The 15,608-nt window shown below is 39.7% G+C and overlaps 1 protein-coding gene across 7 annotated transcripts in view; it reads right to left on the bottom strand.

The window, feature by feature from the left end:
* The window catches only part of Tulp4 (TUB like protein 4), a 220,620-nt gene that overhangs the window by 84,045 nt on the left and 120,967 nt on the right, over window positions 1-15,608 (bottom strand). The window lies entirely within an intron of this gene.

Here is a 15,608-nt window from a genome sequence, read left to right on the forward strand (position 1 = left end):
GACCTAGACTGACATCCCACTCTTCTCATCTGCCTGATCCTCTGCGTTGTTCTCACGGTTCTCAAACTCTACAGCAGCCTCTTGACTCTGGTGAGAAAAGGACTTCTCCCTATGTCCTTTTCAGCCAGCCGTCAGCTCTCAAGAGAAGCCTGCCTTGGTTCCTGATCTGATCACCATGGTCTGACTGAGGGTCCATCTGCTGGATTTAAAGCTTAAGGCTTGAGACTTTTGATCTGGCACATAAGCTTAGCATGCAGAGGGAATGTCTGTCATGAGCCTGTCGTGATTAGGTATGTTTTCAGGGCTTAGAAGTAATCTAGAATTGTTTGCTGTGAACTGATTATGTCTATTGCAGTGCCTAGCATTTTCTTGATTCTCATTTTCTTGATTAAGAACCTATATAGTGAAAATGTATTGAGTGATTTGAGTGAATAAAGCATTAAAAAAGGCAGAAGCATGTGGACATTCTTTATTTCTGCCCCTCGACTGCAAAAGTCGCACCTTTTGTCCATCACAACACTCCTTCACTCCACCTGCGTCCTCTGAGGAGCTTCCAGAGGAAGAGGCTTGGCGTTGTCCATCTTTTGTCACTAATTGATAACATTTACTTTTTATTGCTAGGGTTATTTTTTTGACTCAACATTCGATTTATAAAAAACAAGCAGGGGATACATATACGTTCACTATGTTTTATGCAACTCTTGTTAGATGCCACAAAAAAAACCAAAACTGTTTCATAAAAGAAAGTCAAATTGGAACTACCTGCAGGTTTTATCTTCTCAAACCAGAGGCCTTATTTTCTGTGGACTTCAATACACAACCCACACTACCACGTGGTCCTCAGTGGTTCTATGTACAGGACAGAAATGTCAATATTCCTTAAAGCTATACAGTAGGTTGTAAATAGATACATGGAAAATATACACAAATTAAGAGAGGGAAGCCCAGCTGTGTTTCTCATCAAATTCAATTATGATTCTTTTACACTATGAAAGGTTAGAAAATTAACTTCTGTATTTCCAACCAATGCAACTATTTTACAAAAAGTACTGGGTTGTCTGGACCACAGCACAGAATCAAATAACACTGGACTACAGTTAACATGTAAAAGAGAAACTGGGAATGCCTGAGGTGTTTCTTACATTTATTGAGCATTTACAATGTGCCAGACACCAGGCTAGAGCCAAAAAGAGAGGTAAACGTAGCACTCAGCTCACACGCTCAAGGAGTGCTCAGGATAGGGTGAGACACGCAGACAAATACAATCATACAACAATGAGCTCAGTGTAGGTTTGAAATGTATGCAAAGTGCTCTGAGTACAAGGTGGAGTGTCAGGAGCTTTCTCATTCCCCCCCCCCCCAAAAAAGCATTTCCAGAAGAAGTCTCTAAACAGCAGAGCAAGGGGGACTTCAGCACTACCTGATAAAACCCCCATTATCCACATTAAATAGGCCAGTGAACGCCCTTCTGCCCAGCACTTCCCTTTTAGAGCGAAAACTAGTGTAAGCTAAATAACATTTACAAAGAGAAAATTAGGATTATGTGTTCCCTGTTAACAGTTAAGATTTCCCTCAAAATAGTTCTCAATGCTTAATCTTCTGTGTATTATGTGCTATTATACTAAAACTGAACACTGGCTCTCAGCCATTAACTTGAATTACCTAAGAACATACCTTGAATTATTTTGTAATGTAAATTCCATGTTGGCCACTCTGTATTTTCATTTACTGACATCTCCATTTACTAAATTAATTTTATCCCATTTTGCCAAAGGATTCATTATTCTACACACATCTGAAGCCTGCTGTCAGATATAAACACAACATTCTTTTTGAAAGGAATTATTAAAAGCAGCTTGGTTTAAAAAAAAAATCAGTAACCAGTAAACTGTACACAGAAGTCAATTCTATTTCATTGTGAGTAGTGTCAAAAATAGGAGACACTACTTACTAGCCAGGCAAACTCTGGTGAGTTTCATACCTTCCCAAGCCTTAGTTTCCTTTTTCGTAAATAGGAATTCGGGAGGCTGAGGCAGGAGGACTGCAAGTTCAAGACCAGCCTCAACAACTTAGAAGCCCTAAGCAACCTGGCGATACCCTGTATCAAAGTAAAAATTAAAAAAAATTTGCCGGGAGTGTAGCTCAGTGGTTAAGCAGCCCCAAGGTCAAACCAAAGTACCAAAAAAAAAAAAAAAAGTTCTTCTTAAAGATCACTGGATTCCCCTTCATTCTAGACTTCCATTCCCCAGCTTCTTCACACATATCATCTCAATCTGCACACAAAAGTAAACATAATTACCCTGTAGGGTAATTATGACCATCCCCCCTTTAAAAATGAGAAACAGTTTTCATCAACTTGCCCCAAATCTCCTGGCAAGTGGGGACAGAGCCAGGGACGATCCCTGGGCTCTCAACTGCCTCCTTTCTTTAGGAGATGCAGTAGGAACCACTGGCCATTGCCTGGATAGGACAAACTCCCAGAAGCAACATCCACATCACTGACCACTACATTGTGCCTCATGTTCTGTAGATGTTCCTGAGGAATCCTCAACCCAAGACAGCAGCCTGGGCATCCCACCCTGTCCTCCGTTCTGTCTGCAGACACAGGCTCTGCTGTTTGCTTCCTGGCATCCTGTCTGCACTCTGGTCCCACTACACTCCCACTCCCACTCCCTTCCCACCTGCTTTACCAGTCCCCAAATTCTACCTCAAAGGATATGTCCCCAAGCACTGATCCCCTGCTAAGTTGCTCTCATTCTCTCTACCCCTTGAGGAATGGGGTTCATGCCCTTGCCCTCAGCTGTTGTCTGCTAGGCAGATTCCCAAATGCCTTAAGACCTACCTCCTCCAAGCCACAGAAATCAGGGCCTCCCAGAGGAAAGCTATAGGTACCTGAAGGCTGGTTCATATTCTCTGTCACTTCAGGAGTGAGCAGGACCCCACTGCCTGCTCCCTCTCCCTTAGAGCCTCCTCCAGCAAACACATGGCCAAAACAAGAATCCCAGGCTCAGCTCATTTGGGGAAAATGAGGCCAATGAGATATCTGGTGTTGTACAGCCCTCCAGAGACTTGCGAGAAATGCAGATTCTCAGGCTACTGCAGGCTGTCTGAACCACAAATTCTGGGATAGGGCCTAAAATCTGGTTCTCTATGACTTCCATGTGATTGGTGGAAGACAGTGTGTCTGAAGGTAGCGGAGCAGCTGAATCCTTTTAGTGTAAGACACTCCTAGTCCCGGTGCTGAGGACACAAACCAGGCTTCTAGCAGAACTGCAGGAGGCTCTGGAAACAGAAGGGAAACAGACAACAAACCAAAGAAGGGAGGCTGGCCCAGAGGCACAAACCTGCAGTCCCAATTAGTCAGAAGGCCGAGGCACGAGGATTGGAAGTTTGGGGCCAACCTGAACAATTCAGCAAGATCCTGTCTCAAAATAAAAAGACTGGGGCTGTAGCTCAGCGGTAGAGCATTTGGCTAGCATGTGAGGCTCTGGGTTCAATTCCCAAACTGCAAAAAACCAAAAAACTGAAACAACATAGGAAGAAAGCCACAGGGTGAGGTCCTCTGTTCACATTTGTACATAATCATTTCCTTAGTGCAAACAAGGAAGACAAGATTCCCTCTGTAAATTGTTTAAGAATGAAGGACTCAGCTGGGCACGGTGGCACTCGTCTATAGTCCCAGCCAGACGATCTCTTGAGACCAGTTTGGGCAACATAGTGAGACTGTTTCAAAAAGAAGGAAAAAGAATCGGAAGGACATTCGTACAGTTAAACTCTCTTACAATAAGGAAGTTGAACGCTTTTGCCACCCTTTGCACCCTGGGGAACACAAACCCATAGTTCTGGTGGACAGCACAAATGCATTGCTTAACACTGGCTATTCTGCGCATGACAGATACCAGAGACAACCAAGGCCTGGTGAAAAACAGTAGCCTGCCTACCTGTGAAGGAAACGGGTTGCGGGTTCGGGGGTGGTACCAGGGTTTGAACCCAGAGGCACTTAACCACTGAGCCGCATCCCCAGCCCTTTTTTTTTTTTTTCAGATAGAGTATTTTTTTAATATTTATTTTTTAGTTTTTCGGTGGACACAACATCTTTATTTTTATGTGGTGCTGAGGATGGAACCCAGTGCCCCACGTGTGCCAGATGAGTGTGTTACCACTTGAGCCACATCCCCAGCACATCCCCAGCCCCTCCCCAGCCCTTTTTTATATTTTATTTAGAGAAAGGTCTCACTTAGTTCCTTAGGACCTGACTAATTTGCTGAAGCTGACTTTGAACTCATAATCCTCCTGCCTCAGCCTTTCAAGCTGCTGGGATTACAGGTGCGTGCCCTGCACCTGGCCTGTGAAAGAAAACTCACTCTGACAAGTGGAGTAAGGAGAGCTATGATAAATAAGCCAGGTTTTGATCAAGGAGAAGCCCGGATGGAATTCAATCTGAACACTCTTGACCAGGAAATGGAATATTACCGAGCACCATTACCACTTAGGAGGTCACAAAAAGTCCAAGGACTGTTACAGAGTGCTTAACAAGGACAGTGTCCACAGGTATGAGGCCTGATCAGCAATTTCCAAACAGGATGCAGGTACTTCCAGGATGTACGTACATAAGACAATCCGTAAGTGTGTGGGGAAAAAAATGATGAAACACTTCTCTTCATAGTTATTTTTTTTAATGTTATTAATGGTGAATATTATAGACTGACGGTAGCACCAGTGGGAAAAGTGGAATCCACAGTAATTCACTCCCTGCTTGCACCACACACGTGCTAGGCAGGTGGGCTTCTGAGTGTGGCTCTACCTGAACTCTACTCATCTTACAAAACAGACAAGTGGTTTTAAAAACTCACTGCTGAGAAGCCAGAGTGAAGATAAAACTTATCCTGCAGACACTTCTTGGCAGAAGGGACAGCTTTCCCCTCCCAGAATGGTTTCTTCACCAACCCCTCATGAGGCAAAACAAATATGGCCTAATCAGATCTGATAAGACTTATGACAATGGCCCCCAAAATGAAATCATCACGAAAGAAGTCACCAAGTAGACCAAGGATCCACACACACAACTGTGAAGTCAAACACTACATCTTCAGAAGTTACCACATAACAGAACAAACCGATCTGTGCCTGGCAAGACACTGAAAAATATGGTTTCACTATTATCTTCTCATGCTTCCACAGTTTCTCCTGTGCCTCTGTTTTCACAATGTTCAGTAATAACACAGTTGTATATATAAATGTGCAATGTACTGGGATGCCATTTATTGGAGATGCTGGTTCAAGAACAGTCTAGATAATGACTGTGTAAAAAACCTTTACATTAACTCAGTAAAATTTAAAAAGACTTATGGATAAATGTCCTTTAACTTGATAAAACTTTATCAAGATGGTAATTTTCAGTAACTGAACCCAACAGTTAATTCCACATTTATTAGTAATCTCCAGCTGGTTAAATATGGTTTGCTGAATGCCAACTCCAAGGCCAGCAGATTACACAACACCAGCTAGGATGCCAGCAGGCACCCCTCTTGCCTGAACACTGGGATATAAAGAGCCGAGTGAAAATGGACAGCTGGACACCACGGTGCGGAGGTTAATCCTCAACTTCTTTCAGAGGTCCTCTCATCAAAAACCATGGGAACCCCAAGGAGCCCCAAGTTGAGCACACACATTCCAAGGCGGGGCACTGATGCCAGGCAAACCTTCATGAACTCTGGCTGCAGAATAAACTAACTTGTTTGTGGCTTTATGCAAGTCTCATTCACAGAGGTTTTAAGTGAGAATTTTTTTTAAAGGAATATCATGCTCCAAACATTCTTTCTTTATTTATTTATATGTGGTACTGAGGATTGACACCAGTGCCTCACAAATGCTAGGCAAGCTCTGTACCACTGAGTTACAGCCCAGGCCCATAAGGAATAAATTTTAAAATCAAAACCAATTGCCTTCACCAATTATCAAGGTAGACCAATGATATCCTGATCTCCCAAGAGCCGGACTTGAAACCCACTCTCTCCAGGGGGGAGCTCTGAGGCAAGTGTTTTCCACAAACCAACTTGGCGTCACTGCCAAGCTTGCCATGTACATCAGGACCTACCACAGACCCAGGGAATTAGAACCTGCATGTTAACAAGCATTTCCCAGCACGTTAAGGTTTCTGGGGAAGGGTACTAAAGGAGTACTGGAGTGGAAATTGCTGTCAGGAAAAATGCTGAAACTGAGCTCCACCACGGGAGAAAGGCAGTGCTTCCTTCCTCAATCACGGTGTTACCTACTCAGCACCTGCAAAAGATACCTGGGGTGAAAATTGCCAGGGGCTCACGGGGTGAGAGTCTGAGGTCATTTATTGGCTTGGCTAGCAACAAACCTTCTTGTCGGGGCTGGGGATGTGGCTCAAGCGGTAGCGCGCTCGCCTGGCATGTGTGCGGCCCGGGTTCAATCCTCAACACCACATACCAACAAAGATGTTGTGTCCGCCGAGAACTAAAAAATAAATATTAAAAAAAAAATTCTCTCTCTCTCTCTCTCTCTCTCTCTCTCCTCTCTCTTAAAAAAAAAACCTTCTTGTCTTTTATTTTTTCTCCTATTAGTTCATAAATCCTAAGGCAGACTTCCAATCTTTCAGATTCTCGAGAAATTGGGGATTAATCTGTATAGTTGCAAGACTGATGCAGAAGAAAACATCTCATTTCTAACTGAACACCAATTCCTATGAAAAGACGTACCTGGCAATAGTACACACATAACACGCAAGCACACACACATACATACAAATCTAGAGAAAATGTCTGACAACTGAAAGAATAAAGTAACCCAAGCCTCAGTCTAAGACTGGCTTGCCACTTAGGGAGTGGCAAAGTCCATGACATATCATTACCAAAATGAAGTAAATAACTAGTTCAAAGAAAGGTCATGTAATTTTGTCAAGACATTTAAAAAATAAGAAATTTCAATATTAGATGTCTACTAAAGAAAATTGGTTTCACTAAGCCTACATTGGTAGTTCTGTAGGCAGCTGAATACCTGAATATTTTTTAATAAATTTTATATACAGATCCCAAAATTACATTTCATAAATGAAACTTCTTTGATTTTGGGGAGGAGAGAGAGGGGTAGCATTGGCAGAGTATAATAAGTTGCACCTCCTATGACTTTCCCCACCCCCAGTCCCACAGGCAGGCCTTTCTTTCTAAATTAAGAAGGGTGAAGCAGGCATTTGCAGCAATGCAGATCAGTCTAAGCATAAACATCACTGGCTTCATCACAAAGTGGTGGCCCTCAAAATCCCAGTGGACAAGCCCTCTCTCACTCCCAAGATGATGGCCTACCCTTACTCCCTTCCTCTCACAACTGAAGAGGGTGAGAGCTGAAGTTTCACTCTAGAGGCCCCACCCAGTGGCTGAGGAGGTGGGGGCAGGGGGTGCACATGAGTCAGCCTACAAAGAGTTTGCTTGCTTTGGACTGGTTTGGAGAATTGGTGAGGTCTCTTCCCACACATGCACTAGGTAATCTGTTGACTTTGAACAGCTAATGACTACAGGTTGCAAAGGTATCAGGCACCTGTTAAGCCATCACACACTGCAGAAGGTGGCCCAGCACAAACCTGTTACTTTACGGTTTTCTGGGACTAGAACTACCTTCAGTTTCCTAAAGAATAGCCTCTGGCTTTCAGCCATTTGCTTTCTAATTTTCATGGTATATGTAAAGCTGGAGGCCATCAATATATTTTATACCTCAAAATAAACCTCATCTTGATGAAGTAGGAGGATAAGATTAATAATCTACTAGAAATTATATTATAATTTCACCTTGGCTCAGACCACCTATAACACATATCAGTCCTAGGAACAAGTGAACTGATTCTGCAGGATTGAGAGTACAGACTGATACCACTAATCAATCAACAGTGGGGTATGTTTTGCTGCAATGACAATCTCATTAACATAAAATAGCACAGGTTTATTTCCTGACTGTGCTTTGTACCCCTCCGGGAAGACTGTCTTCACTCAGGGGCACAGATTAGCAGGGCCTCTGATACATATAGCATAGTCAATGGCACTGCTGGGAAGAGACAGCACGAAAGATTAGGCAGAGCTTGCTTTTCAAGGTCTCTGCAACACTCCACTAGACAAAGCCAGTTAACTGAAAACATCTAAAGGCAAAGAAGAAGTGCAATCGCATCTTGTGTCCCTGGATTGAGAACTGGCCAAATCACTCAGGTGACCATGAGTCCCCACCCCAGATCTCAGCAGGCATGAACAGCTGTCAGATGGGCAGACACTAACTAGCCCAACACTAGTCCACAGATATGTCTTTGCTTACTATGATTACCATGGCTGTGCAATTCCAAGCTGATCCACCTCTCCTTAATGAGATCACCTCAGACTGCAGTCCAGCTCAGCTCATGACTCAGAAAAAAGCACATGGGTAAAGCACATGGGTTTCTCGTGGGAAAGTTAAAAACAGCTGGATCCCTTCCCACCTGTGACTAAGCAAAGCAACCTAAGTTACATTACAACTCATGCTATGTGTCTACAGAAAAGCAGCATGGAGTGAGGACCCCCCTAACAGAAACACTGCTTATCTCTAGAAAATGGGTTTACAAGCAGGTATATATTTTTGTGTATTTAAACTTGATTTACAAACAAATCTATATTATTTACCTAATTTCATACAAATAATTATATAAAAACTAGAGGAAGCTATATTATATTTGGTCCCTTCTGTATATTTTCAGGAGACCAATCTTATAATAAATTCCTTCTTTATGTGTTACTTTTTCAACTCTGACTTTTTAAAATATTGCATGTGATGTAAAGAAAGCAAAAGATGATTATCAGAATACCTATTTTATTGTTAAAATGGCTCTCTGCCTCAAAGAAGGTAAACACAGTTAGGTTTTCTATGAGTTTTTCTTCATTATCTGATTAAACTGCCTACAATTGAGGAAGAAGGTGACAGGAGAAATTAGGCGATGCTTAGAGAGAGCAGAGATCTGAAGATGCAGTCTAAACCCTGGACCAAGACAGGCCCAGTCAGACCAACCCGGGACATTTCGGATAGCTGAGGCAATACATTCTCTGTTTTGAGTTAAGTTAAAGTTGGATTTCTGCAACTTTCAACTAAAATGATTTCAATTATTTTAATTGAAATTGCTCAATTGTGTCCATCAAATCTAACAAAGGATTAAGAAAATGCTGAATAAGGGAAAATGCTGTTTCTCTACTGAGCCAAGAAATAAAAATTTGTTTAAATGGGTACAGTGGCAGTACAAGAAGGCAGATTGCTTGCCCTGCATCCAATCCCAACATGCCCCCTCCTTCTCTGCCTCTGTTCATTTCCAACCCTACCCCTTCCACGCACGTTGCAAGTCACTCTGGAAAGCAGCCAGGCAACACATACCGCCCCTGCTCCCAATTCATTCTCCTTCATTCAGGAATCCCATGTGTGCTGCACTGGGACAGAAAAATCACTTGAAAGCCTGTGATTCAGAATGCCTGGTCTAATTTAAAATTTATCTTAAGGAAAAACACTTCACTGCTAAGAGAAAAATACTTTTTAAATATTCTTAGAAATATTTACCAATTTTGCCTTTTGTACACATTAAACTCTCTAAGAGAACCCTCATAAACTAAAACTGATTATAAACTGTTGTAAGGACTATTTGGCTTAAGTCACAGTTCCTCATCCTTTTCTGTTGGGGGTGGAGGATCAAGATTTACTTTGTATACCTGAAATTATTAAAAGGAAACAAAAGAACTGCTAATGTCCTTGCTTGAATAAGGGCTGGTGTGTTGTTCTTTTTTCAAATTTAAGTAAGTCATATCAGTTCATAATAAAATATTATTTATAGATTTTATTTGAAATTTCACAAAAAGAAGTAAATTCTAACACTCCATCTCCTACCCAAACACTGCACTATATAAGAAAGACATCCAAATAGCATTGGAATTGTGAGTATACTGCTATTTTATTTCAAATATTTTCATTTTATTCCTACTTTAGTTTTGTTTTTGGTACTAGGTATTGAACCCAGGGGCAATTATCCACTGAGCCACATTCCCAGCCCTTTTTTATTTTTAATTTTGAGACATAGTCTCACTAAGTTACCTAGGGCCACACTAAGGTACTGAGGCTGGCTATGAACCTACAAACCTCCTCAGGCTCCCAAGATGTTGGGATTATGGGCATGCAGCACAGCACCTGGCTTTATTCCTACTTTAAAATAAAAACAGGATCCATATAAAATAAAACAATCCTGCTCACTGAAATTCTTTGTTCTTGAGTGTTTAACTGCTAGGAAGCCATTTATCAACTACTTGGTTCCTGCCTTCAATTTGCTTAGCATTCTGTTCGTTCCTTTTCCTATTGTGATTTGATTTTTCTATTGGACATAGTAATAACTTCTCCTTATGTAGAAACCCTCACATGAACCACACTCTATATAGATGGCCTCTGAAGACATTTCCAGTTACAAATATATTTGATAGATTAAAATACAAAGATTGAGAGCTAAACCAATTAACTCTGCGGGAATCAACTGTCTATGCAGATAGAGGTATGAACCCTTCATTGTGTCAAGTCAACTCCAAGAAGTGAAATATGCAATAACATAGCTACTGACAGATACTATCCCATAGCCAGGACCCTTCCTGAGCCCATACTGTAGAAACTGACCAAACAAAAACAAAAACCTGGAATTCAGGTGTTTTCATTTGTTGTTTTTCCTACTTTAAGAAGGGAAGGAAGGAGGGAAAAGAGGAAGAGAGGAAAATAATTTCTGTTAATACATGTCTGAATAGTTAAATATGTTATGGCAATCTGTTAATTTACATGGCAATCTCCCTTCTTCCTTCCTTCCAAAAGTTGCACACTAGGATACCATAATTTAATTAAAAAAAAAAAAAAAGCTGTGTACACTTATGTGCAGGAAAGTATGGAGGGTTTTGGCCTCTTATGTGCACAAGAATGTTCAAGGAAAACACTAAACTGCTAATCATTACTTCTCACTTCATATAGTTGAATTTCTTATTACACACATATATGACTTATGAAATTAAAATATCTTAATACTATTTGAACCACACAAAACTATCTAGCACAACGTCTCATTAGTGTGCACATAAAGTTGTATACCACAGACCTGACACACCTGATTTCTCCTGTCAGCTTCTTGCTCTGTTTTAGGCAATTTAATCAGATAATGAAGAAAAACTTAAAGAAAATTTAACTGTGCTTATCTTCTTTGAGGCAGAGGTCCATTTTAACAATCGAGTAGGTATTCTAATAATCATTTTTTGTTTTCTTTACATCATATGCAATACTTTAAAAAGGCAGAGTTGAAAATGTAATACATAAAGAAGGAATTTATTATAAGATTGATCTTCTGTAATTACATCCTGTAACTACAAAGTGAAGTGTCTTTCCACAAATGAGGTGAGAAAGGAAGCATGGGACCCTCCTCTACCTCCTCACTAAATCCATATGGATAACACACAAGCTGTGTCCTGAGTTGTTCACCAACTCAAAGGACAGAGCATGCCACATGATTCATATACCCACTATAGCATTTTATAATTATATTAATGAAAACTTAAAAACATTGTACAACAAAATCCTAAAATCCCACTTCTATTGATTTCTACAAAACAAAGCTTTTAAAATGTTTTTGTTACATTATAATTATACATAATAATGGGGTTCATTGTATTCACGCATGCATATAATAACATAACCGGTTCCAATTAATTCCCTAGTACTTCCCTTTTTCCTCCAGTTCCTCCCTCCCAATTGTACTTCCTACTTATTTACATATAAATTTTTATTGGTGCATTATAATTATACATAAGTGAGATTCATTGTAATAAATAGAGCACAATTTGGTTGATTTTATTTCCCTGTTTTTCCACTTTTCCTCCTTCCCCCTTGGTCCCCTACTTCTACTCTACTGATCTCCCTTCTATTTTGGAGAAATTCAAATTTTTTTATTCCTTTTTTCCTCTCTAGCTTCTGCATGAGTAAAAATATTTGAGCCTTGACTTTTCAGAGTCTCTTATTTCACTTAACATGACGTTTCTCCAGTTCCATCCACGTTTGCAAATGACAAAATTCATTCTTCTTCATGGCTGAGTGTACCCCCATTGTGTATATAAGCCACGTTTTCTTTATCCACTCATCTGTTGACAGATACCTAGGCTGGTTCCATAACTTGGCTATTGTTAAACTGCACTGCCATAACATTGGAGGGCATGTATCACTACAGTATACTGATTTCATTTCTTTTGGATAAATACTGAGGAGTGAACAGCTGGATGGTTCCACTCCTAGTCTTTTGAGGAACCTCTGTACTGATTTCCACAGTGGTCATACTAATTTACAATCCTACCAATAGTGTATGAATTTTTTTTCTCCCCACATTCTCACCAGCATTTATCATGTATATTCTTGATGACTGCCTTTCTAACCATACTGAGACTGAATCCCGGTATAATTTTGATTTGCATTTGCCTGGTATGCTAATGATGTTGAACATTTTTTTTCATGTATTTATGGGTGATTTGCATTTCTTCTTTTGAGAAATATCTGTTTAGTTCATTTACCCATTTATTGACTGGGTCACTGATTTATTTATTTTAAATATTTGTTTTAGTTGTAGGTAGACACAATAACCTTTATTTATTTATTTTTTTAATTTTTAATGTGGTGCCGAGGATCAAACCCGTGCTAGATGAGTACTCTTACCACTGAGCACAACCCCAGTCCATGGGTCATTTATTTTTTTGGTATTAAGTTTACCGAGTTCTTTATATATTCTGGATTTAAACTGTCAGAAAAGTTACTGGTAAAGATTTTCTCACATTCTATTGGCTCACTTTTCACACTCTTTTTTTTTTTTTTTTTTTTTTAGAGAGAGAGAGAGAGAAATTTTTTAATATTTATTTTTTAGTTTTCAGCGGACACAACATCTTTGTTTGTATGTGGTATTGAGGATCGAACCCGGGCCACACGCATGCCAGGGGAGCGCAGTACCGCTTGAGCCACATCCCCAGCCCACTTTTCACACTCTTTATCATTTCCTTTGCTGTGCAGAAGCTTTCTAATTTGATGAATCCCACTTTCGGATTCTTGGTTTCATTCCTTGTTTTAGAGGTCTCATTAAGGAAGGCAGCCTGCACCTACGTGCTGAAGTGCTGACCCTGTTTTCTTCAACCACATTCAGTTTGTGGTTTAATTCCTAGGCTTTTCATACACATTGACTTTCAAGCAGGGTGACATCCAGTTCTCCCAGGACCATTTGTTTAAAATGTTGTCTGTCTTCCATCTTATATTTTTGGCACCATTGCCACAGATGACTGTTATCTATGTAGGTTTCTCTGTATCTTCCTGTCTGTTTTATGCCAGTACCATGCTGTTTGGGGTACATGTTTAAGTCAGTTTTTTCCAAAACTGTGAACAAAAGACTTGCCAAGAATTTTAGAGAAGGAAAAGTTTATTTGATGCTCACAGTATCAGAGGTCTCAGTCCACAGACAGTGGGCCTCACTGCTCTGGGATCATGGTGAGGCAGAATAGTGCAGTGGAGTAAAGCGTCTCAGGTCGTAACAATCAGGAAGCAGAGAGTCCTCTGCTTAGCAGGGACAAAATATATACCCCAAAGGCATGGCCCCAGTGACACACCTTCTATAACCACACCCTACCTGCCTATACCACTCAGTTAATCCCTATCAGATTAATGCACTGAGTAGGTTAAGGCTCTCATAAACCCATCATTTCACCTCTAAACTTTCTTGCATTATCTCACATGTGAGCTTTTGGGGGATACCTCATGTAAACCCACAAGAGTATGATGGCTCTGTAATATAATTTGAGGCTGAGTGTTATCTCTGGCCTTATTGCTCATGACTGCTTTGGCTATTATGGTTCTTTTATTCTAGAAATTTTGGGAATTTTTTTTTCTAATTCAGTGAAAAAGGTCACTGGAATTTTTCTGGGGATTCTGTAGATTGCTTTTGGTAATTTGGCCATTTAACAATATTAATTCTAACTATCCAAGAATATAGACCTGAGGTCTCTCCATATTCCAATGTCTTTTTCAATTTATTAATGTTTCTATAGTTTTCATTGTACAGGTCTTTTACCTCTTTTGATTTATTCCCAAGGTCCTTTTTTTTCTTTTACTGAGGCTATTATGAATGCAACTGTTTCCCTGATTTCATCAAGTTTATTATGTGTGTACAGAAAAGCTGTTTTTTTTTTTTTTAATGTCTTTTGGTGAAGTTCATTGGGTTTTCTAAGTGTAGGATCACAGCATCTACAAACAGCAATAATTTGACTTAATTTCCCATTTGTATCCCTTTAATTTTCTTCTCTTGGACTAATTGTTTTGGTGAATGGTTCAAGAACTGTACTAAATAGAAGTGGTGAGAGCGGGCGTCCTTGCCTTCTTGATTTTAGAGGAAATGCTTTCAGTTTTTCCCTGTTTAGTATTATGCTGGTTTGGGTTTCTCACATATAGCATATGTAGATGTTAAGCTGCTTTTGTTCCTAGTTTCTCTGGTCCTTTTAACATGAAGGGTGCTAAATTTTCAACTTTTCTTCCCTCCATCTATTGAGATGATTATGTGACTTTTGTCAATTCCATTTATGTGATGCATTAAATTTATTGATTTGTAAATTTTGAGCCAACCTTGCATCCCTGAAATGAAAGCAACTTGATCATGATGTACAATCTTCTTAATGTATTTTTGAATTTGAATTACTAAGAGTTTATTAAGGAGTTTGTATCCATGTCCATCAGTAATATTGGTCTGTAGTTTTCCTTTCCTTGATGTTTCCTTATCTATTTTTAGTATTAAGGTGATACTGGCTTCATAGAGTGAATATGGAGTGCCCCTCCCCCTCATTTCTGTTTCACAGAATAACTTGAGAAGTAGCATTAATCCTTCTTTTAAAGATATGGTAGAATTCAGCTGAGAATCTACCTAGTCCTGAGGTTTTCTTTGTTGGAACACTTTTTATTACTGCTTCAATCTCATTGCTTATTATTGATCTGTTTAGGTTTTCTAATCCTCTTGGTTCAATTGAGTAGGTCATACATGTCCAGAAATTTGTCAATATCTCCTAGATTTTCCAATTTATTGGAATGTAAGTTTTCAAATTAGACCCTAGTGATCCTCTGAATTTTAGCAGTGTCTGTGAAAACTTTTTTTTATGTCTTATTTTTTTGTGTCTTGATTTTTCTTTTGGTTAATTTGGAACTTTGTTTCTCCCCTTATTTTTCTATAACCCATTCATCACTCAAAAGCATTTATTTCTAATATTTACTTCAATTATGACTTTTCTTTACATAGCTACTATTCTAATCAGATTTGTCCATTTGTGGGCTCTCGGTTTTGTTTTTAATTTCTTCTACTCAAAATATTTCTTTATATTCTGTAGTGCTGACTTAGTAGTCATAAATTCTTTTAGTTCATGTGTATCTTGGAAAGTTTTGATTTTCTCTTTCAATTCTGAAGGATATCTTGGCTGCATAAAGCTATCTTGGCTGGCAATTGTTTTCTTTCAGGGCTCTGTACTGAGAATCAGTGTTAATTCAGATTGGCTTACCTC

The sequence above is a fragment of the Ictidomys tridecemlineatus genome, chromosome 8, assembly GCF_052094955.1.
Source record: "Ictidomys tridecemlineatus isolate mIctTri1 chromosome 8, mIctTri1.hap1, whole genome shotgun sequence".
In the NCBI taxonomy this organism is placed as follows: domain Eukaryota; kingdom Metazoa; phylum Chordata; class Mammalia; order Rodentia; family Sciuridae; genus Ictidomys; species Ictidomys tridecemlineatus.